Raw genomic sequence first — 18,851 nt, 5'->3', positions numbered from 1 at the left:
TAGCAACAGCTCATGGAACACTGCTGTGTGGAGTTAAGTCAGAAGTTCACCAAACAATGTTTCAATTCCACAGAGCAAGAGTGCTTGACTTTTCAAACCTAACAGCAAATCCATAGTACTGTTCTTTGGTAACACATTTTTCTGTACCAATACAAAACATGCTTCTATTAATTTACACATACAGCCTAGTTTTTATTCTAGAATGGTATGAAACAGCCAATCAGTTCTTTTTTTTATAAAAAAAATATGTATGCCTCCATTTCCAAACTGTCTTTCATTTCTTTTTACCATTCTACTGAATTACACCTCCTGAGTGCATCCAGTTCTCCTTTGAAGATGTTCACAGTGTGGATTGTAGGGCACAGCTATGTCTTCTGGAGTGAAAAGTATGCAGAGAAAACAGATATGGTGAGAGACCTTGCTTTGCCAAATGTAGACATTAAATGGATTGGTCAGAGAGGGTTAAAGTGGCACCAATTGATGCCATTGGTGAAATCCTTCATGCAAATCCAACACCCTGACCTCATAATAGTGCACTGTGGTGGCAATGACCTAGGCACTTTGACTGGGGTAGGTCTGGAAATGCTTATGAAGGACACCTTTGCACAACTGTTTTCACTTTTCCCTAAAACTGCCTTTGTGTTTTCTAACATATGCCAAAGGCAAAAATGGAACTGGTCCAATCATTTCTGTCCGCAGATTGACAAAGCAAGAAAGCACGTCAACAAATCTGTTTCTGCTTTCCTCCGTGACTATGGTATGGGTTCCATTTACCACAACAACTTGCGTTACGACATGCAAGACATTTATAGAGGAGATGGTGTGCACTTCAATGATGAAGGGAACAGAGTCTTCCTCTTGAACCTTAGACTCTGCATCGGTACTTACTTGTAGGTACCACTAAAAAATCACTTCATAAACACAACGGCTCTTTTTAGAGCCTCCTAATATCTAAACTCTTAAATCTGCATTTCATTTCTTTTATTTATTTTTTTTTCTACCGTACGCGTACGTTGAGCTTACCGTACGCGTACCCCGCGATTTTTTTTAAAATCAATAAATGTTTTCTTTGTACTTTTCTGTCCTTCTTTGACCCCCTTACAAATGTTAGGGGGTCTGTAACTCTCTCCCTTGCCCCCTTTTCAAGATATCACTCTTTTTTTTCTGAGTGAAACACACGAAATGGCGGCCGCCGCTTCCTGGTTTCGACCGATTCGAATGTTTACTAAGATCTAACAGCCAATCAGAATCGCGCTCGCGCACGCCACCGTACGCGTACGGTAAGCGCACGGTAAGCGCACCGTAAGCTGGCTCAGATATATATATTGATTTAAAGGCTATTTTCTCAGAATCTACTGAACAGATTTACACCAAGCCTACAAAAGGCACTTCCTTGACCTGAGGACTACCTCTCTGCCAAATTTCAAGTAATTCTGTTCAGCCGTTCGGGCTGTAGCTGTGTCTAAAGGTCCTATGGAAAAATGCATGGGAAAAACGCGTTTTGGGACCCCCCTTTTATCTCAGCCCCCGCTTGACGAATCCCCCCGAGACTTTCAGGGTAGGAGCGGAGCGTAGCGCCCCACCTATTTTGAAAAATTCGCGAGGATTCGTCGACCGGCGCCAAAGTTATTCCAAATAGAATGTTGCGGATTTCCTATGGAAACGTGGTCCTAACTATAACTACCTACTGGCGACCGCCAGTAGGTAATATATATATATATATATATATATATATATATATATATATATATATATATATATATATATATATATATTCACGCTCCAAGGTTGCCCATTGATTAAGGACGCACTCGCACTGCAACCAGTTTTGAAGTCCTTTATTAGGTACAGACGTGCACCACCATGCCGAATCCATTTGGCAGCTTACATGCCGATAAGCCTGACGCGTTTTAGAGGTTGATTCCTCCTTCCTCAGAGGCTCGACAGTTCAGTGGTGTGCTTGCTCTGACACGCCCCCATTAAGTAAATGATTAACTGCACTCTGATGTGCTCCGCCGATGCGGTATTCGCATTGCTTGCTGGGATTCGTAGTCCGTGTCATAATTATGAAGCTCTTTATAGATGCACAATGTCTCTGCTGGAAACTTCTCTAAGCCCTTAGATGGGCCTCAGCGGGTGGGGCACGTTTTCAATCCTTCGTTGCAGACCCATAACACAGCCCGGTGATTCCGAGCTACATGGCCCCCAATTATCGGGTGGTGCATCCTCTACGGCCGGACTGCCACAAGTAAATTCATGCTCCAAGGTTGCCCATTGATTAAGGACGCACTCGCACTGCAACCAGTTTTGAAGTCCTTTATTAGGTACAGACGTGCACCACCATGCCGAATCCATTTGGCAGCTTACATGCCGATAAGCCTGACGCGTTTCAGAGGTTGATTCCTCCTTCCTCAGACGCTCGACAGTTCAGTGGTGTGCTTGCTCTGACACGCCCCCATTAAGTAAATGATTAACTGCACTCTGATGTGCTCCGCCGATGCGGTATTCGCATTGCTTGCTGGGATTCGTAGTCCGTGTCATAATTATTAAGCTCTTTATAGATGCACAATGTCTCTGCTGGAAACTTCTCTAAGCCCTTAGATGGGCCTCAGCGGGTGGGGTACGTTTTCAATCCTTCGTTGCAGACCCATAACACAGCCCGGTGATTCCGAGCTACATGGCCCCCAATTATCGGGTGGTGCATCCTCTACGGCCGGACTGCCGCAAGTAAATTCATGCTCCAAGGTTGCCCATTGATTAAGGACGCACTCGCACTGCAACCAGTTTTGAAGTCCTTTATTAGGTACAGACGTGCACCACCATGCCGAATCCATTTGGCAGCTTACATGCCGATAAGCCTGACGCGTTTCAGAGGTTGATTCCTCCTTCCTCAGAGGCTCGACAGTTCAGTGGTGTGCTTGCTCTGACACGCCCCCATTAAGTAAATGATTAACTGCACTCTGATGTGCTCCGCCGATGCGGTATTCGCATTGCTTGCTGGGATTCGTAGTCCGTGTCATAATTATTAAGCTCTTTATAGATGCACAATGTCTCTGCTGGAAACTTCTCTAAGCCCTTAGATGGGCCTCAGCGGGTGGGGCACGTTTTCAATCCTTCGTTGCAGACCCATAACACAGCCCGGTGATTCCGAGCTACATGGCCCCCAATTATCGGGTGGTGCATCCTCTACGGCCGGACTGCCGCAAGTAAATTCACGCTCCAAGGTTGCCCATTGATTAAGGACGCACTCGCACTGCAACCAGTTTTGAAGTCCTTTCTTTGGTACAGACGTGCACCACCATGCCGAATCCATTTGGCAGCTTACATGCCGATAAGCCTGACGCGTTTCAGAGGTTGATTCCTCCTTCCTCAGAGGCTCGACAGTTCAGTGGTGTGCTTGCTCTGACACGCCCCCATTAAGTAAATGATTAACTGCACTCTGATGTGCTCCGCCGATGCGGTATTCGCATTGCTTGCTGGGATTCGTAGTCCGTGTCATAATTATTACGCTCTTTATAGATGCACAATGTCTCTGCTGGAAACTTCTCTAAGCCCTTAGATGGGCCTCAGCGGGTGGGGCACGTTTTCAATCCTTCGTTGCAGACCCATAACACAGCCCGGTGATTCCGAGCTACATGGCCCCCAATTATCGGGTGGTGCATCCTCTACGGCCGGACTGCCTCAAGTAAATTCACGCTCCAAGGTTGCCCATTGATTAAGGACGCACTCGCACTGCAACCAGTTTTGAAGTCCTTTATTAGGTACAGACGTGCACCACCATGCCGAATCCATTTGGCAGCTTACATGCCGATAAGCCTGACGCGTTTCAGAGGTTGATTCCTCCTTCCTCAGAGGCTCGACAGTTCAGTGGTGTGCTTGCTCTGACACGCCCCCATTAAGTAAATGATTAACTGCACTCTGATGTGCTCCGCTGATGCGGTATTTGCATTGCTTGCTGGGATTCGTAGTCCGTGTCATAATTATTAAGCTCTTTATAGATGCACAATGTCTCTGCTGGAAACTTCTCTAAGCCCTTAGATGGGCCTCAGCGGGTGGGGCATGTTTTCAATCCTTCGTTGCAGACCCATAACACAGCCCGGTGATTCCGAGCTACATGGCCCCCAATATATACACATGTATATATATATATATATATATATATATATATATACTTCCCAATGTGTTTCAGAGATCAGTGTCTCCTTGATCACGGAGATCTCGTGATTGATGAGATGTGGTTATATTTTTTCCTAGATAACAGCCTGGCTACATATTGAAGAACCACATTCAACAGGTTACTCAAAGATTGTGGTAAAAATGTTCAGATGGCATTTCCAAAGTCAGGCTAATAGATAAAGTGGTGTACAAATTATTTTTTTGTTGTCATCTGCACAGGATCATGGTCCGTCTGATCTTAACCTGGGCTTGAGTCGAGTCTCCACTCGGATGAACAATAACTCTCTAAATCTCAATGGTGATAAGACGGAGGCCGTGATCCTCAATAAGAATCCCCAACTCTGGAGTCTGCAACATTGGCTGGAATCCCTAGGGACTCTCCCCGACCTGTCCCCTAAGGTTAAGAATTTGGGGTTTGGTTTGGATGAAAATCTCTCCATGAAGCCTCAGGTGGTCAAGGTTACCTCCACCTGTGCTCAAGTGGGTAAAAAGATCATCTGGATGATTCCCCAATCAGTCCAAAGAATTGTGATCTGAGCTCCAATCTTTTCTAGTCTTGACTATGGTAACATCCTGTACTTGGGAATAGATCAGGCATCTATTCAATGTCTACAGATAGTCGAGAACTCAAAGGCTGGACTTCTGTGTCGGCTCACGAAATTCGCTTCAGTTTCACACCTTTTCCAAGAGCTTCCTTGTCATATAGTTGCAAAGCATATTCAATTCAAGGCTCTGTGCTACAAGTTTGAGGCCAGAGCCAGGGTAGGTCCACGTTACATTCAGGGTCTGGTGGTACCTTATCAGCCCACACGAACGCTCAGATATTTGAACCAGGCTTTATGAACTGTGCCTAGGTTTTCCTTGGACCAAATGGGAGGGCGCTCTTTCTCAGTCATGCGCCTGAAACTGTGGAAATCTCTTCCCGAGCCCCTGAGAAATTGCACTTCTCTACTCGCATTCCGTACTGGCTGTTTTAAGATGTTAATCTGGACTTCCTTACCTTTGCTCTGCCCCGGGAAACCCTTTTTGGGTAGCTGCGCACTTTATCAGATTATATATTAATATTTTGCAGTTCTCAATCAGTGATGAAAATTAATGGCCTTATTTTGAGTTTGGCTAAGTTGGACATCCATCAGAGAGTGGCAGATGTCCCTTTTGCCTTATTGAATGCCATTTATATCAATGTACTTTTAATGCTGTGGACATAACATCTACCAAAATCTAAGGCCCCAAGTAGTTAATCTTTTGAAGTTGATGGTGAAGGCACTTGCTTGGTTAATATATGAGCCAAATGTAGGTTGGCACTAAGAGTGAAACCCAGTGATATTGGTGATGGTCAGATGGATGAGGGAATATCTTACACCTGTAGGTCATTCATAAGTGAGGGGGTCAATTTTGTTTTTGTGTATAAAGAATATAAACTCATTTGTGGACTGAGCATTAACAATTGTTTGCATTCCGGTTCTGAAACTGTGTGAGGTAGGAGGGAAGGATAAGAATGTTTTTATTGATGAAATGTTTAGGTAAAGTTGTGTGTCATCCTCATACAGTCGAATGGAGCCACTCCGGTCCATGAAAACAGTGCTCAACCGCTCTATAAATAAGTTAAAGATTGTGAGTTCTAAGACTGAGCCTTGAGGAGCACATTTAGATACTCATGCTTTTTCCAAATATGAGCTTTCCAGTATTTCTCACTGTGAGTGATTTGTGAATTGATAGAAAGTATGTGAACCGTTTCAGTACTTGGCCCTGGAAACCCATCTGATGCTCCAGACTTGATATTAGACTGTGAAGGTCATTTGTGATGAATGCTGCTGAGATGCTAACAAGGATGCATGTCATTTATAATTTTTAATGTTGCTGTTTAAAGCTTGTGTCCTATGGAGAATCCTGATTGATAGTCTGGTTGTAGACGCTCCTTTTTATTTTTTTACATATCCATTTGTTTTTTATTATAGTTCTGCAAAACCCTGAAGGGTGCCAGATTGCTTTACATTAAAGTTTCATTGTGTGCGCAGAAAGATTTGATCAATATTTGCAGGTGGCATAAATATAAAAAGAATGCACACTAATAAGGCAGCATGGAGGCAACTGTAGTCAGAAGTAGTACAATAGCATATCACATAAAATATACATTTGTAGACAACAACAATATGGAATTAATTTGCAGTCAGCAGTAATACAAATGTACTGGACATAAAGGACAGGGACAGATATTTTATATACTCAGATATATAGATACTTGTAGTCAACAGTACTATTGGTGAGGATAATACGGATATAGGTCTAAAGTTGGATAATTGAGGATAATGATTGCTTTCTTAGGAATGGTCATGATTTGACCAGATTTATCAAAGAGTCAGGTAGCACGTCTGGTGCCAGTGAGTCATTGCATATATAGAGAAATGATTTGTTCAAAGAGGTTAAAAACAGTTTTTATGATATTAGCTGATTAGGAAGTAAGTGCTAGGCTTCAGCTGTGTTATGATGATGGATAGTTCTTCCAAGGTGATGGAGTCAAAGGTGGCCCACATATTGGTTGTAGGAGGAAGTGAGTGCTTCAGTGGAAATTAATTATTTGTAATATTCTCCCTGACAGTCTTGATTACTTCTTTGTAGGGATAAACTTATTGTGTTTGGTCGGTAGGGGAATACTCATAAATTGAATTGAAAAGTCTTCAAGAGGAAATCCTTGTGGAAAGATAACATTCAAGGTCGGTAGGGGAATACTCATAAATTGAATTGAAAAGTCTTCAAGAGGAAATCCTTGTGGAAATATAACATTCAAAGTGAAAAGTAATTGACTTATTTCCTCTTGCAGGTGATGTTAGCTTGGTACAGAGGGTAGGAGATGTTGTGTTCCGGCAGTAATTGTTTGCATTGCAGAATTCGCTTGTGTTTTTTATATGGATCTTATGTGAAACATAGTATACATGTTTTCATACATTGTTGCTTTGCTTGATGAGGGTGTTAAGTGTCCACCAGAAGAATGATACTCTTTTCATTCACAGTGGAGTTGAAATAATGTGTTGTATTAAGCCAGTTGAGTCTTCCAGGTTGGCGATTTCAGAGAGCTCAAGGGGTCTGATTTTTCTTGGGGTAAGTCCACGTCTCAGTAAGTGTAAACCAGGTTTTGGTAAGTATGCTGTAGTGGTTATCCTAAAGACGATAGGGAAATGATTAAATCAATCAATTTTGATTGAAGGTGAGCTTCGGACATCTTTCTGGATAACAGTGATGAGACTGTTATGTTTGAGTAAAAAGAGATAGTGTGGGTTATGCAAGAGTGATAGGCCCTTGAGCATCCTAAAACATTTGTATTTGATCTTGCTCCAATCATTGTTGAAATCTTCTATGAATATTTTATTGAGGCATCTTTGGGCTGTAATCAAAGTATTTGGAAAGCTATTGTTTTTGAGGTTGGGGGTGCTGAATTATGTGTTAGTAGATGGTCTTGGACTGATTGAGAGAGGCAGTGAGAGCAATTGTGATAGCAAACCTCTTTGGCACTGGGTGCCAAGAGTCCACAGAGGTTTAAGGATGGCGACAAGGCCAGAACCCCCGGCCTGATGGTAACTGAGGCAGAAACAGACTGCTGAGCTCCGGGTGGACACTGTTGGAGTGTGAGTCTCTGCTGCCAAACATCAGTATTTCTTTGGATGAAGTGTTACAGACCTTTACAACTGGCTCATGTACTTGGCTGAGCCCAGGTACATCCTGGCCACTCAAATATGTCTCATCTCTTGAAATTGCTTTTGTTTCCTCACCGCATCATTGTAAATTGACCCCCGTTTCAGATGAGGCAAAATGAGGGAATTGAGGGAATTGAGAATCTCACTTTCTTTATTTAGTGCAGGATAAACAGTGACGTGCTCCTACACCTTTTTAGGTCTCGTGTTTGGCAGCGCATGCGCTGCATGCGCTGTCTCAGCGAGACCTAAAGTAATCTATATGTTGGCTGAAATTTAGTGTAATTTGTTTTTCCGCTTGTGATTGGCTTACCTGAGGCATTGTGTTGTGTTCGTGCTTTCTGTTGGCTGTTGATCCTCCAGTTACTTCCGTATAGTTCCAAAGCAGCGGCGCCTAAGTACAGTTTTCGTCCGCAACTCGCACTTGTTTTAATTAACTGCAGTGTGCCATCTGTTTCTCACGCCGCGTTTGTTTATTTATTTAAGACGCGCTCCCCGTGTTCGCAATAGAACGGCGGCATTCCTCCAGCCCAGCATGCTACTTTTAAGCATGGTCTGCTCCTAGCAAGGCTCTCGTACAAAGTCTGGTGCGTGTCATAATGGGGGGATATTTCCATATATTTACAAGTTCATGCGCAAATTTGTTCTGGGATTTGGAAATGTCGGCGATGTGGCTTTCGGCAGCGTCAGCAGCACCCATGATTGCGCGTGCAATCTGCCCTTTCTTTCTCGGCGCTCAAGCAATTTACATTCAAGCAGAGTGGCATTATTTAGCTGTTATGCAGAATCAAATGATTGGAAAACTCAGAGACCTTCTTTAAGTAGGCCAGGCCCGGTCTTTCCAAGCAGGGTGCCGGGATTCACATGTTAATAGAAAGCTATAGAAGTGACTGCCAAGGGAGGCGAGGAGTGTGTGTGGGGGGAGGAGAGATTACTGCTGGCAATCAGGGCCCTTCCCATGTCCGCCTCTCCATTTGAAAAGGGAGAGCCCGAGGATTACAACGCCTTGCAGTCCAAAGGACTATTCATGGCCGTCACCTGACCTTATTACATACATCTCAGTCAGTGGTTCGGCTGATGACTATCAGCATCCTGACCCTTCAACTTTCCCACTTCCCACGCACATAAACTTGGTGGAAATTCACAGCGCGTTTTCAGTGCTGCTTTGTTCGGTCCAGAGCATGACAGATGCACTGAAAGCAGGCTGTGCGCTGCAGGGCGAAGGAGCAGAGCTGGTCACTTGTGTGTTTACATCCTACAATGAGATGCCCATAGGTCAAATTCAAATGAGAGTGGGAGTGAATGGGAAATGAGAGTGGAGGAATTAGCCTGCCATCAACGGGTTGGTCTCAACCTCGCGTTGCTGTGCAGATTCGGAAACAAGTACTGACAAACTCGGTAGGTCTGGCTTTTGTAGAAAGCTGAAGTGTGAGTGGGAGTAGACTATAATGATGCATTTGTAATTGCATTTATATAGCGCCCACTCCCCCTGATAAGGCGTCGAAATTGGTAAGAGATAGACAGTGCCTTCACATTTAAAATATTTTGTTAAGTTTCCCAAAATGGCCCAACACACTGCATGCTCTTTGCTAAATACATGTATGTGTTACAATAAAAAAGAGATAAAGTGCGGTGGAAATGCTGTTGGCAGTGAGGGGCCTATGTGAGGGCACGATGACGATCACTTACAATCTTTCACACCACTCACAGCGGAAGATGTGGGTGAGACAGATGATCTTTATCTGGTACAACAGCTATTTGTCTGAGTGGCTGTAGCTCAGTGGTAGAGCGCATGCTGTGCATGCATGAGGCCCTGGGTTCGATTCCCCAGCATCTCCGTTTCTTTTGCTACGTAAAATGGATTATGATTTATGTATATTTCTGGGTGACGGTCTACATAGCCCATAGCCATGTATTATTATTACTAAATGTATTATTGATAATAATAATCTTCATGGATGTATAGACCGAAACTGATATCCATACAGCTGAATTGGAGCTGATAATGGCTAAAGAAATTAGTAGAATTGAATAACGATCGCTGGCCGGATAGAAAGACACTACCATGTCTGGTTTCACAGTTTCTCAATCACCCGCACAATAATGTTAGACAACTCAGTTTCTATATTTTTTTTAAATTCCAAAATCTATAAAAATATAGAAACCCCAAAAATATGGAAATTGAGAGGCAGTGCATAAAAATACAGTCAAAAACAAACTGTGAGAACATGCAGTAAAATTGTAGGGGTTGGTACTATCGTACACATTTTACGTTAGAATTCGCTTTTGATACATACTACATCATACACTGACGAGCATGTATGCCCTCTGTCTTCAAGGATTTGGTAGAAGGGCAGCTATTCATCTGGGTATGTAGCTTAGTGGTAGAGCGTATGCTTCTCATGTCTGAGGCCCTGGGTTCAATCCCCAGCATCTCCGGCTTTTTAAAATAAAAATGTGCTTTTCGATTTTTTTTTCATTTACACTAATAGATCAGATGAAACATTTACTTTCTTTTCTTTTAATCTGATTTATTTTTCCGCTCATGACCGTTGCAATGCCTTCCGAGCACTAGCTCATTAATGTGCTCCGGTGGCCCCGTGCAAATGCTTGTGTGGTACTGGATGCAAAGACCACAACATATTTAGTCACTTATGGATTTGCACTGATTATATTAGTAGGACACTGTGCCCTCTGCTAAAATTTGCTTTTGTTAGTAGTCTCTCTATATCAAATCAGCAGGAGTTGTACACTCATTTCATGTACACTGTACTCTATTAGCGACTTCCACCACTACCTGATTAGATATGCACCCCCTTTCTCATCACTTATGAACACTGCTCCCCATCTCCCCATAATCAGCCTTAGCATCTCTTACTGACTAGTTAGAGCACAGCACTTCAGTCATCGTAAGTGGCGTCTAGCAGTTAATTTCTCGCAGGCCCATAGCAGATCGGACCCCCACCTACAACGGGACCCCTCAAAGGAGGTAAGCGCCTAAGTGAGTAGGGTCAGGAACTGCGACCGAGGAGACTGAAGCGCTACCCAGGCAAACCGACAGTCTCTTAGCACTCCCTCATCATAAACAGACCTGTCTGACAGCCTTTAAGTAACAAGTCTTTGATCAACCTTCATAGGAAAGCGAGCTCACAGATCTGCGGCGGACGCGGGATCATTTCATTTAGAGTTAATCACTGCTCTCTTGTGCAACATCGGACTCAATCCCAGAGTCGAGCCCGCTCTGTTGAGTTGATCAGCTAAGTGTCAGCGAGAGGCCAAGTAATGAATGAGCACTTAGTCTATGCTGTGCTCCTTCTTGAGCGGAGTTGATGCGTGCTAGCAGGCTGCCAGAAAAACGCTAGCTGCAGTGAAGGACTTACCTTTTAGAGTTCTTTGTGGTATTGAGTATCTTTAACTTGGGTCAGAGGCACGGCAGCTATTATTTGTAGCTCTTAGTACCTGTAATAGCGTTGTATATAATAAGAAATTATCATTAATACTGCTCCTGTAAATATTACTCTTCAGTGAACTCATGCCACTGGTGCAGAGTTAAGAATCTCGCACAGGACCAAAAAGGTCCTTTTATCTTAGGTATACTAGTGATAAGCTACTGAAGATGTAGTCTTAATTTATGCATAAACAAATCAGTGCAGAGGTCTAAAGCTGTTCTGCAGAGCCCGCCCCGGGCGCTGCCAAGTACCAATGCAGCTAGTATTGATTTCACCGCATGTCCTTCTCCCACCACCCTATGCTTCTTTTTCCTTTGCCTCATTCTTGATAGGTGTCTGCTTCCTTTCCTCCCTGCCCGACCCCTCTCGGGCACCAGTGGCACTTTGGGGCCACAGCGCATATTTTCCACATACTCATTGTTTGACCCTCAGCAAAAGAGAGAACAAATATTTGCAATGCAATAGGTCTCGCATTTATGCGAGTTTGAGCTATTGACATTGCAAATGACAATGCCTTTTATTTATGTTTTACCAACGAAAACAAAAAAAAAAGCCATTGTCATTTGCAATGTCATTAGCTCAAACTCGCGTAAATACGAGACCTATTGCAATGCAAATGCTTGTTAACTTGTGAATTTGCCACTGTGTGACTATTTATATTTGTTGGAGTTCTACAGCTGCTGTACAACAGCCCCAAAGCAAAAGAAGGCAAAGCCCAGGGCTCAACTTCATACATTTCCGTGTGATTTATAGGACACCTGTAGAGAAGGTTTGTTGGAAAAAACATCCAATGAAAGAGAACTTTGTTAGTCCACAAAGTGTGTTGATTATTTTATTCAACCTTCTGTCTCAAACCACATTGTAGAAACTGTTCAGAATGTCTGAAAAGAATGGACTGTTTATAAATTTAACTTTAGTTCTTCTGTAGGGTGACCAGATTTCGAGATGCAAAAACCAGGACAGGTTAGACATAAAAGTAGGACTAAAGCCTTTAGTCTTACTTCTCTATCTGGCCTGGCAGTTTTTTGCGTACCCTTTTAAATGTATGCCTATATATACATATGCTAGGCTTGTAAATGTGTACACACACACACTCACACACTTTTTACAAGGCTATGTTAATGGACAGGACCTCCCACCGCCCTCCTCTGGACTGTGTCCCTCTGCTTCAGAGGAGGCAGTGGACCTCCTCCTGTGCTGCTGATAGAAACAGATACATTACTTACAATATTTCAAACTTCAGAAGGCCCTGTGAAGGAGAACATAACTTTCAATTTTGTTTTGCAGGGTGACCTGACCTTTGTCCAAAAAAACCAGGACATGTTTTCAAATTAACAAAAGCCTTGGGACCCGGACAGTGCTCTCAAAACCGGGACTGTCTGGGAAAATGCGGGACGCCTGGTCACCTTATTCTTCTGATAAAATGGATTGCATAGAAAGAAGAGTCCAGCTTGCAGGATGCTAATCAAGACTGATACAGAATCAAGCATTACAGCGTTTGTGATTTCCCTAAAAAAACGTAGAATGGTAGTATTGTGAGAAACGGGTGTTTCCCAGGGCTTTAACTCGGTCTGGTGCTGCCATGTCAGTGACGCTTTCCTGTTAACAGTTTGCGTTCCTTATTCACAAAGGTAACCGTATGCATTTGTGTAAGTAAGGTCAGCATTTTTTGATATTCACAAACAACGAGTTTAATTTTGCTAACAGTATTTTTACGACTGCAGAGACTTCACGCTTGTTGGGGACACTGTACATAAAAATAGAGGCCTGTCCTATCTTTTATGTCCTGAGTACTCTGCCCGGGTGGGAAGTCTCTGCAGTGGGAAAATTACTATTAGTAAAATTTAACTCGTAGTTTACTATTTTGTGGTATTCTCAAACTTAATCAAAAGTGTAGGTTTACCTTTGTGAATCAGGCCCCACATGTACTTCTTCCTGCATTCTGAGCAGCACAGTATTTGATGTAGTATTTATTACACCTGATAAAATCTGACTCCGATATCACCTTCTTTTGGTTAACTTAGGTGCATAACATGCAGATTTTGGTGTTTACTGCACCAAAATCAGCATGTTCCAGTAAATACCAGTCACTTTCCACCGATAAATATTGGCAGATTTGCCCTACTGATATTTATCGCAAAACTCATAATTGGGATATGCATAGTAACAGTTGAAGGCTCTGTAATTGAGGCTGATTGCAGGTTGCATCAACAGTGCCGGTCAGTGGATCAAAGTGTTCAGAATACACGATGATTCAATCCTAGGCCTGTCTGCAGAGCACAGAAGGCAATTGTCACACAAGTGCCAATTGCAATTTCTATTTTATGTGAAAGTGTGTGAAGGAGAGAAGGAGAGAGGGAGAGAGAGGAAGAGAGAGAGAGTGAGAGAAAGGTCCGAACTCACCTAACATCCTGCATCTGAATAATGATCATCGATTCTCCTCCGATTTGCCTTTCTCCACCCTACCTCAGGGACTAGAATTTGACAGCCTAAAATACGAACCGTTCCGAGACTCCTTAGGCTTTTCTCCTTTAGTTATTTGTGAGTAATGAAAGATGGTGACCTCTGATAACAGGACAGGGCCCTACGTTATCCGCTGCCTTTGATTAGCATTCACTGAAAGCTAGTGAAAGCGAACCATCTGACATGAGGTGGTGCACCATTTGCAACCCCATTGCTTTAACTGACTTTAGATGTTAGATTCATGAAACTGGGCCTAACTGATTTTATGAGCATTTGGGATCCAAGGTACCCCCTTTAAGGCTAGATATATAGCAAGCCCTCCAAATCAATCAGCTTTTGACATATATTACTACTTCGTTGTGTGTTAAAAGATCTAACAATTTGGTTAAGTTTATACTAAATTATTCAAGTGCTGACTCACTCCTTCATCACCCCCAAAAGACACTGGACCGTGTCTATTGGGGGTATGAGACTCATGTGTGCTCCATTTGGGCTCTTGAGAGTGTGTTGAGCCTCATGTTGCTGGGACATTTCTAACCAATCTACTCTCTGAACGCTGTCAGGCAGTGGCAGTGTGCACACTGCCACTGAGGTTGCCTCAAGTGTTCTTTTTGTGTTTTCTTTTATTTCTTTGTTGTTAGCTGTAGCTTGAATTTGGGTGCCAGATGCTTCATGGGATGAAGTATGGGGTGAGGGGAGATGGGGGAGGGACTTACATTGGTCCTGATCGGATTGTTTTCTGTTCTAACTTTGTTGTTACTTTTCAGGTTTTCATTCAGCGTCCTCACCAATGCCATAATGTAGGTTTTTATTGCTGTGCTTGGGGTTTCATGGAGGGACGATTCAGGCCCCTAGCGAGTCCCCGAATGTCCTATCACAATCACACTGCACACTCACATGATCACAATACTCTCTTGAAATACTAATAGTTTCTTAGACCATAGAGATCAGCTGTTCTGCAGCTATATCAAATGATACATGCGAGTTATAGTCCTGTTGCAGGAAACCCACCTATTAGGCACCCACTGCCCCTTCAGCTATAATAGATTCTTCCATTCAGGCTTTGCTAGAGACTCCAGGGTAGTGGCCCTCCTCCTGCACAAATCCCTTCCTTTGACAGTACCAATAAAATACTGTATTAAGAATGATCATTATAACTGCAAAGAATTGATCTGAATGGGGAGCTAGATGGTCACCATCAGAAACTGAACGTTTACATGTTTCTGAATTGTGCATCTTGAACTATATTAGAATCAACAGAGCAGTTGCTCAACTACCTTTCTGCCTGCCTAAATATAAGTCAAAGGATTGGCCCCCAAAGCCCCAAGACCTTGAGATGCGGCACCTGTCAGTACTTTGCGTTCAGTGGCCTCCTTGCTCCATTTGCTGTCATGGGTATGAGTAAAGGGTATTGGGGCACATATCCAAGACTGTAGTGCACAGAGACCATTCATTGCTGCACATGGAGGAAAATAATTAGATGGAATATTGACGTGGTGTAAATATGGGGATTGTCATTATACAGTTGCAGAAACTTCATTTTCATGCTAACCCGCATCCTGCGTCATCCATTCAGAATCTCACCATACTGCAGTCACACTCAGTCCCAGGTCCTACAGGAGAGCACAGTGCAAAAACATTACAGAGGAGAATTCTTATCACTGACCTTTTGGTTTTGGATTGTAGGACAATGTAATGTTTGTGGAACTATACCATTTGTTGAGTTTTGAGTTAAAATATATATTTTTACATTTATGAGATACATTTATTAATGTTTCTGTATGAGACTGTCTCGCTGCAGTCGTAAAGGTATCTACCTAGCAGAGGCAATACATTAATTCTCTATAAGGTTCATCTGTGTTGTTAAGCCCTGTTCTAGCCTATTATTTGGGAATGTACTTTATAATAAATATGTATAATTAGAAATCGCTAAATTATTTTTGTTCCACAGGAAAATCACTTCCTGGAAAGCCTGTTGACATCACGTGCCGATCTCCAGACAAAGAAACTTTTTCCTGCTGGTGGCAACCCGGTTCTGATGGGGAACTTCCAACTAACTACAGCCTGCTGTACAAAACAGAGGGGTAAGGAGTAAAACACACCTTCCTCATGCCATGTGACTAAGAGTACCCAATCATTTGGTTGTACAATATTATGACTTCCCTAATAGTAGATGATGGAGGACCACTTTGAGAAGAGCCCTTCCTTGTGCCACACAGAGTTTTATGCCTTTCTCTCATCCTTGTAATCACAGCAACATCCAACAGGAAATTGATAGTATTCTCTGGAAACTAGGTACTTGCCCTGAAATTAAAAGTTGGTCACACAAACCACCTTGACTCTTCAGAGTAGCTTCATTGAGCAGTGAAGGTTTATAGTTCAAAGCAGATGTTTTGAAGGTTGAGCCTAGATAAAGTGTATTATAGAGACCGCAGCCAGACTAAAGATCAAAATCCACTATTCATAGATCTATAAATATTAAAAATGTAACTGACTTAGTTGAGTAAAGCAACAACATGACACAAAGCAAATGCAGTAGCAACATAGACTAACTAAGTTGCATTCTAACCATACAGCGTGCGATCACTGGTAGCTCCCAAATGCAAAGCTGTTTTATTTTATTTATGGAATTATTTGAGATCACTATGGATCACAATTCTCCTTCCAAAATAGTACCTTCTAATTTACTGTTCAGAATCACAAGGTGATTACAATTGCTAAGAAAAGTCCATGAACCAAACAATATAATGTCTGCAACCTGCAGGCAAAAAAGCAATTTATAGTACGGTGTTCATGGTAATGAATTATTCACTGGGTAAGTCAGCTTTGTCTCCAGGCTTAGCATTAATGTTTGACAGAAACTTTTTAAGATGGATAACCTGTGACACAACAATGCTAATGACAGTAGGTCCAGGCTTCCCATCAAGAGTGGTAGATATGTGTTTGATCCTCTAGGGAAATTTCCATCACACAGGCATATCATCAATGTGCATCATCACACAGGAACAAAAGGCACTCAAAGGGACACGTTAGTCTAAGCTTCTGGATCTGGCTAAAGCCCACATCAGCCAAACGCTGGACCCCTAAAGGGACCACCAGGTGTGGCTCAGGCATACTTCTTCCAGCACTCAGGCCACTCACTGATTGTGCTCTAAATCAGTTCAGACAAAGGCAGGTGGATACTGATGAAGAACAAGGTGGGAGCTCACTAAAGTGACGAGGTAAATGTGGGCACAGAGAGAGTGTGCTCACCAGACATCACATAGCTCACCAGAACTTGAAAGTTGGTCTTGGGCATCTCTTCTATAGCCGATGAATGATGAGAGCTAAACCGGGGCTCTTGATGCCCTCTGTTCCCATTGCAGGATTCTTTGTCCTCCTAAGATAAGGCTACAGTACCTCAACTATATATAAAATCTTCCCCAAGCCAGCTCCTTGGTAAAGGGTTGAGGGTGACTCCAGTTTGGGGTTTCCAGCACCCTAGGAGCACTAAGAGTGATCCTGTGGAGCACTGCATCCGAAATAAGCAGTCCATTGGCATTTAGGGCCCCTCAAGTTAGGTCTAAAAATAAAAGCTATAGGAGCACTTAAAAGACAAAGAATATTGGTAATTGGAGATCTGTAGCTTCAATTGGGGACATTCATGTTTACAGGATATTGGTAATTGGACATCTGTAGCTTCCATTGGGGACATTCATCTTTACATGCATTTAATTCATAGATCAGGTATTTTTGTAATCATTTTTCATATCTCCGTGTCTCAGTGTTGTACCAATGCTAGTGGATTCACACCTGCTTGGAGAGTAGAAAATGTAACTATTTGGAGGGGGGGGGTAGCTCACGACTTCCATTCCTTATACTGTCTAGCATATGTTCCTTGATTCCTTCAGTCTCTGCACAGTATTCCAGTGAGTCCCAAGCAAAGCAGCATCCAGCATTGTTCCATGAGAGCCCAATCAATGCCAGATTTTCAGGATAATCACTGCAATTAATCCCTTAGCCACTGAGGCTTTTCTTTCCCCAGTGCTGAGCCCTTTTTATATTTAGCATACTTTGCACTTACAGCTTCATAGCTTTTTTCTCCCCACAAATGTTGTCCATGCCAGATTTGCGTCCTTTTTTACTAACATCCTGTGGACTGTAAAGGTACCCAAGGTATGTGGATTCCTCTGAAGGACACTGAGAAAATAGCCAAAATATAGCTAAATCTTTTTTTGTGGCAAAAATGGGCTGCACAAGAAAGTGTTTTATTCTTCTAAAAACGGTACTAACGAAAACTATGTTGTGTTAGGATCATCATCTGTCCAGCTTTTAGGATCATGCAGAGTTTTTAAAAAACCCTACTTTTTCACCACAGGTTTAGCATTTTTTTTTTGTCAAACATATTTTTATTGAGGTTTTTGACAGAGTACATCATATAACATTACCATCGCGGTCTTCACATGTGGGATGTTAAAGAATGTTTACAAAAGTTGACACTGTGAAGATTCATACATACCGCTAGGGCTAGCCCCCAGCCCAAACATAGAGGAATGCACATTTAAGGGGTACAGATTCTAACATAACAGGGCTTAGGGTAAGTCCCCGCGTTCTGCACAGTGCGGCATGTAATGCTAGAAATTTCCCATCGTTCTTTGTGGTTGCCCTCTCTGGGTTCCTTCTAGTCTAAGGGTGTGATATAGAAAGTACTACAGTGTAATCAAAATGGCTCCTAACTGTGGAGCAATGAACAGAAAATAAGTAACCAACCCTTTTCCACCCCCACCCGTAACATAGTGACGGCACATAAAAAAAAAAACGAAAAACGCACACTGCAGATTGCTTGAGAGGTTGCACTTCATATCTGGAAGAGGTGGAGCGCCCTAGGAAGGACAGACAGCGGATGGAAGACTGCGGGAAAGAAAGGTGACCAGGGGGCCCCATTTAAATTCAAAGTTTTTAAAATTATCTCTGAAAATGTCCGACATTCGCTCCAGGCTAAGGAGCTTCCATAACCTAGCGTGCCAGAGGGAAATTGCTGGAGTTTCTCTCCTTTTCCAGGCCTCTGCTAATGTAATCTTCGCTGCCCCTATAC

At 42.8% G+C, this 18,851-nt stretch overlaps 1 pseudogene across 1 annotated transcript in view; it reads left to right on the top strand.

Moving 5' to 3' along the window:
• The window catches only part of LOC146864063 (prolactin receptor-like), a 216,396-nt pseudogene that overhangs the window by 137,735 nt on the left and 59,810 nt on the right, over window positions 1–18,851 (top strand). Inside the window, exon 3 of the transcript XR_014970045.1 lies at window positions 15,729–15,861. The product of XR_014970045.1 is annotated as a prolactin receptor-like (transcript). The remainder of the gene's footprint in view (window positions 1–15,728; window positions 15,862–18,851) is intronic.

Source organism: Triturus cristatus, chromosome 2_1 (genome assembly GCF_964204655.1).
Source record: "Triturus cristatus chromosome 2_1, aTriCri1.1, whole genome shotgun sequence".
Taxonomy (NCBI): domain Eukaryota; kingdom Metazoa; phylum Chordata; class Amphibia; order Caudata; family Salamandridae; genus Triturus; species Triturus cristatus.
Note: the sequence above shows the minus strand (reverse complement) of the source record. Positions and strands in the feature narration are given on the sequence as shown.